The 6,511-nt window shown below is 41.3% G+C and overlaps 1 long non-coding RNA gene across 1 annotated transcript; it reads left to right on the plus strand.

Moving 5' to 3' along the window:
• The first annotated feature begins 2,617 nt into the window (after positions 1-2,617).
• On the plus strand, positions 2,618-5,864 carry LOC102674382. Its single transcript, XR_421215.2, has 3 exons — positions 2,618-2,912; positions 5,379-5,596; positions 5,687-5,864. It is a non-coding gene; the product is annotated as an uncharacterized LOC102674382 (long non-coding RNA).
• Positions 5,865-6,511: the final 647 nt, after the last annotated feature.

Below are 6,511 nucleotides of genomic sequence, written 5' to 3' on the forward strand. Positions count from 1 at the left end.
TAATGGCAAACTACGCTTCGCGGATTGTTCTATTAGTCTGAAACACGATTGCGTGTATGCAGGGTGCAATGACTCTTGGAACTCTTATTGTCAGCCTCACCCTCATCCACGAGCAACATCGAGGAACATCTTCCGGTAATTCCCCGCCTCTGTGACGAGCAACGTCTCTCTCTCTCTCTCTTGCTCTCTTGTTTTTCCGCGTTCGTCCATTCGAGCGGATTTTTATTTGCCGCGCCGGTAGTATGCGCCTCCGAGTAGTAATCCGCCTCGGATTTCTCGAATTTCTTTTTCTGTCTGCGCGTCTTCTTGCGGCTTTCTCTTTTTTGGGATAGGAGAGGCCCCCTTCTTTGTGAGTCCATCGGCGCGGACTGACAGGTGGAAATGGACGATTAAGCGGCCGACAATTCCGCAAGGAATTGTCTGTCCCGAAAAAACAAGCGCGGCTTGTCGCGGTTCGATGATAAATTCGTCGGTTCGATGATATATCACGCGAGATCCTTCCTTCCTTTTCTTTCTTTTCTTTCTTTTTTTTTCGAACAATCTTTACCCGATTCAACCGGCAAGATCGTTAACTGTTTCCTCCCATTGTTTTCGCGATGCACACCCGATTAAACAAATTTTGCACGGCTTGATCCGTGTATCTAATACCTAGACTTGTTAATTATACTTCGACGAATGGTACACCATAATATCGTTCCGAAATTACGGAATGAAAGTAACATTTGTTAACGTTAACAACGAATCGTCTATCGAAATAATTAAAAATGTTTAAATTGCAATAAATTATTGACACACTTACTCGATCGAAAATTAAGACATTAAGATCTCTCTCGTCCCTATTTTCCACAGCCTTAGCTTGGAATTATGTGTTCTTAGTGGAATGGGGCACGTATGGAAAAAGATGAAATGTTCGAGAGCTCGCGAGACGGCGCGAGAGGGGACGAAGTGAGTGTGAGGGAGCGAGGAGGGAAGAGGGAAGAGATATTATTTATGGGGCGGTTGGATGGGTGGGTGCCGGCGTGCCATGCATAGACAGCACCTCGTTCTGGCCGGCGGACGAATGGCTCGTTCTCTGCCCGCAAATGTACGGAAATGCCGGTCGAGAGCTATTTCTTAATATTCGCCGATATCGCTAGATCCTCCCCTCCCCTCCCACCCCGGGGTTGAACGTGCCTTTTGTACGTTTCCATAGAAACGTCCGATGTCGCCGCGGATTCTGCTTCTTTTCTCCTTCAACCGTGCTAACGTGCACCTCGATTATGATTGTGTATCGATAAGAAAAGAAAAGAGAAAAAGAAAGAAATTGGAAAATCGTAATAAGCGTTTGATTACACGCGATAAGATAAGAAATAAAATAAAAGTAAACGTATTTTTGTATTTTAGAAAATTTCATGAAAGTCAACGGAGGAATATTCGTCGTGAAATGGATGGTAATGTTAATTGTTATTTAATCATTTATTTAATTATTTATTCCACTGTAATACTTGAATAATTATTTCATAGTTATTACACGATATAATAACTATGAAATATTTCGAATTATATCATTTCAAAAGTGGATCTAGATCGGATTGAGAGAAAAAAAGAAAAGCTTCATCTTTGCACATATATATATAAATTCAATAATGAAGAAAAAAAAAAAAAGAAAAGAAAAGAAAGAAAAGGGAATTTCTCCAGATTCTCTCGACATAGAAACATATCGTTGTCGCGATATCCCAGTACCATCGTTGAAATGTAAGGGAGGCCGAGTTCCAGGGGCACGGTGGAGGGAAGGATGCAGCTTTTCAGAGGAGCTTTTACGAGTCGCATATGTGACCGCCGTCTCTTTCATCCCTCGCTTTATATTCCTGGCACCGTGTTCACCATCCCCTCCCTTCCTCTTCCACTGGAAACGGCCGACCAACCCTCAGCGACCTTCCTTCTGTCAAGAGAGGAACCGCCATCCACCCTCCCCTTCTCTCCTCCCCCTCCTCGAACCAAAGAAGAAATCTTTCTTCATATTCGCTGGGGAGTGATCGTTCGACAACAACGTAACAAATTTCCAGCTCCTTCGAGGCTGTGCTCCATCCCACCCCCCTTCCCTTCTTCCTCGAACGTTGCTCGATCGCTCGAACGCGCATTTAAATCGTCCACGAATCCCCCTTTCCCTCCCTCTTTTCCCCGACCGGCCTTCCCTCCTGAAGGATCAACCCTCGCGATGGGTAGGGACGATGGGGTGTGGGGGATGGGTTCCACCTTTTCCACGAAGCATGGTCGACCGCCACGACCGTCCAGGGACCGATTTTTCCCACGCACAATTTACAGTTTCACATTTTATTCCCATCGCGCGTTCGACAACTCGTGGATGGCGGAGGATAAACTCGTTTCAACCCTCGCCGATCATCTTTCCCTTCCTTTCCGCTCGGGATGCGGGGGATGTCGTTGGATGGAGAATGTTTTTTGGAGAAACGCTCGTGTTACGGGTTTTTTGGTGCTCGATTTGGTGTTTCGTGGTTTAAATTTTTTTTAAGTAAATTATTTTTCCCGGATGAAGAGAGTGTCTCTCTGTCTCGTTAACTACTTTCTCTTGAAAACAATATTTGAAAAAAGGAAAAAAGTAATTGGTGAAAAATTAATCGACCGTCGATCGTTACAGGTAGATGAGGAGGAGATCGAGATTCCAATGATCTAGCCAAGTTATCCGAGGATGGTCCAAAAGCGGATGGTTCCGTGCAAGAAACCGAGGGGAAGCATGGTCACCTCGGATTAATTCTTTATCGATTGGTCGCGGCGCGAGAGAAGAAGAAGAGATACGGGCAAAAAGGGTGTTCTCCCCGTTTGCGGATGCAAACGATCGGATGGAGGAAGAAATCGATGCTTTTTTGCCACGAAGAATCGTATTTCGTACCTCGTCATGCCGAGATAATTCAAAAGTAGGTGTTAAACATATTTATCACGCCTCTAACAATGTTTAAAATCAACCTCCCATCCGGCTAATTTATATCCTCCGATCCGATACAACTCCCTGAAAAAAACTATCCTCGCTTTGATACCCTCGATAGAAAATAACTTTTAATATCGAAAGTAGTATTAATTCTTTTCACTAATTATTCTCTTTCCTTTTTTCGAGAAGAGAAAGAGAAAGATACATATATATATATATAAGTAATATTTTTTAATATCTCTATTAAATCAATATTACATCCTCGTTACAGTCTCCTCCTTGCGTGGTAACGAGAGGAGACCTTGAGAACCACTGGTGGTTCCGGTTTATTAATTTCGTAAAAACTGTAGGACGCACGTTCACCGCCTTTTTCATGATTTAATTAGTTGGCATCGGTGGGGGCCGGCCACCTGGTCGAGGGGGACCACCATGGGTCTGTACGGGGCCCAGGACGTAACCTCGGCGTCTAACGACGTGGAACACTCCTGTTCCACGGCGAGAGAGCATCGGTCGCGGTTCCGTAACGCGTTAAATTTATCGGAGGGGGGGTGTGGCTTCATTCCCCGTCTCATTATTCACGTAAATCGATCACTCTATCTCGATCCTATCTCGAGCCCCCCCATTCTCGAATCGAGGTCGGAATTCGACTCTCGAGAAATTAAAACGCTATCAAATTAAATTCTAAATTAATTTTGTTTCTTGCAAAATTAATATTAATTTTCGTTTATCAGATGGAGAAAAGAAGAGAGTGATTTTTAATCTTAATTTAAATCTTTTATCACTTTTTTCTCAAATCAACATTTGTGCCAATCGAAATATTCTTTTGAGAAGGTTCCATCTCCGATACTTAAAAATTTTCGTTTCAGTTCCGTTTAATTGCCATTTAATTATTCGAAAAAATTCTTCCATTTTCGAATACGTGGAGAATTATGGAATTAATCGACGAACAATATTGTTGCTCGATCGAGGAGAGCTTGTTCGTGGATGGGTCGGGTTCTCCGTGTCTTTCACACATTCTCGCTTGTCAGGTGGGCGGGACGGATCGGTAATTAGTGTGAAGAAATTGTGGCTTCGAGGGTGACGAAGCAAGCACGAGTTCCCTCCACGTGAACAAGTCTGTCGAGACGGTCCCAGACTTCTTGCCGTTCTCCCGACTTTGTTGTTTTAATCGAACAGAATTGGTTAATATTCCGCCTCGATCCTCCTCCTCCTCCTCCACCGCTACCTACCTCGTTTTCCTACTCATTTCCCCCCCCTCTCCCCTCCTCTCTTTACGAACTATCACGTTTCATTCTATTAAAAAAAAAAAAAAATCATCGGCGAAACGAAGGTCTGTTCGCTTTTCTAAATTGATAATTAAAGAGGGACGTTTCTGATTATTTCTAAAAAATGGATTCCAGAGCTAATATAATAATAGAAAATATTTTAAAAATAGGGGATGATTTAAAATTTTCTTTGGAGGGAATTTTCAAATCTTTCGAATATTTCCAATTCCTGAGAACGATATTAACAAATATTTAATTTATATTCTTTTGAAAATCAAAGGCGATCATCAAATTCGATTCCTTAAATTCGAATTCTCTTCAACGCTCGAGGGAAAGTTTTGAAAAAAAAAATTAGTAAAAGTAAAAACAAGTCAAAGTGAAAACACGATATAATGCGCGAGTAAATTGGCCATCGTTCCAATCCATTGAGGGGAGAGGGGAGGAAAGAGTTCGCGTCGAAAACGTGTCGTTATTAATAAAGCCATGAGAGGCAACTGGTCCGTGCTCGGTTAATTTTCCCCGGCAATTATTCAGATGGCTGTGTGAATAATTACTTGCTATTCGGCCCGTTTGCCGCGCTAAGTGGGCCGGCCGATCGTTATCTTAATCGAGCCGACCGTTTGATTAACCGTTGATTATTCAATTAAGGGAAAATATTTCGTCACGGTCAATTGAGCAGGCGTGCAGGTATAATAAAGCAGAATGTGGAGCACCGACTTGTAAATCAATTAGCCGTCGTTCATTGTTGTTATCGAGGGACATCGATTTGCTACGAGAATCGATTTACCTTAGATTTAATTACCATCCTCCCAAAATTCCTTTGTCCCTCCCTCTGACTCGATTCTTCCATCGACAATTTACATTAACAAATCATTGTGCTCATTTCGAGAATTCGAAACTACTTTCTCCAATAATAACATCTTGTGAAATAATATTTGCACAAGAGAGAAAGGATAAAATAGAATTCAATGATTTAATATTAATATAAAATTATTTTCATAATTTTATGTTTCGTGCTCCGATATTCATCGTTTAAAATTTATTATTTCCACGATCCATGATATACCAAGAAATCTTCCTGAACGAGTTACGGGATGTACAAGATAATTAATAATTCAAACGATATAATCGCATCCTTTTTTTTTTTTTTACGTCTCCAACGTACAACATACGTATCTCTAATGTTACAGGAAAAGCTAAACAACGATCCTCTGCATCCATCTGCATTTATTCATTGGATCCAACGTGGACGGTTCCACGGATCGGATCGTAAGCGATGGATCGAATCGAAGAATGTCGTCTGGTAAGAAGATGGACGAGAAGGAGGAGAAGGAAAAGGAGGAGGAGGAGGGGGAGGAGGAACGCGGAAAATAAGTGGGAGCGAGGAAACAAATCGTAATGACCGAGGGTAAGAAGTTCGAATGAATATTGATCTCGGAATACCAGTTTCTGATCCGGCTGATCCGTGTTACACCGTTTTTTTCCACGGACGAAGAAGGGTGTTGTACAGTTAGAAGGAGGAAATCTTCCCACGACTCGTGAAAGAGGCACTCCTAGTTCCATCTAATTTCCGATCGGTATGGATTCAAAGATTCGACGGCCATTTTGGGAGGACGTGATACCCGGAGAACACGTCATTGCGACATTCGATTTGGGATGCAGGATTCGATCGAAGGTGAGGAACGATAGAACGTGTGAGATTAGAATTATTAATTTCTTAAAATATTTTTTAAGATGTTTGATTTACAGATAGATGCGAGAGATTTTCATGGATATTAAGATTATTAAGATCGTTGACACGTGAGTAGGTTATTAACATCATATTGTAATTAAAAAATCAGATAAATAATTATTAACAATTATTAATTACTTGTGCATTAAATATGGTGCTAATAAACGACTTTTCTTTCAGGAGGATTCGAAGATGCAGAAGATAAGATGAGAGAGAAACTTTGTTTATCTCATCTTCGTTTAAAAGGAAGAGGCTAAATATGAAAACAATTTCAGAGTGTCACTATGGTGGATCGTAAAATTGTTAAGAAACATCATCATCTTTCGGCTCTCAGTTAAATTACAGAGAACAATGTCTAAATCTTAACTTAGTCGCGTAAAATCTTTCGACGATCAAGCAAATTGTTATCGATTGTCCCGGATTATGACACCATGAAAATTTAACTGCAACCGGAAGTCAATGATGAGCAGAATAAGAAACGAGAATTCGAGGAAGCATCATCACGAGTAAAATTTCATAACGAAACGAACAATCGATAGAAGAAGAATTATTAACTATCAAAGAGACAGAGAGAGAGAGGGAGAAAAAAAT

This window comes from Apis dorsata, unplaced genomic scaffold (assembly GCF_000469605.1).
Source record: "Apis dorsata unplaced genomic scaffold, Apis dorsata 1.3 scaffold_99, whole genome shotgun sequence".
Classification (NCBI taxonomy): domain Eukaryota; kingdom Metazoa; phylum Arthropoda; class Insecta; order Hymenoptera; family Apidae; genus Apis; species Apis dorsata.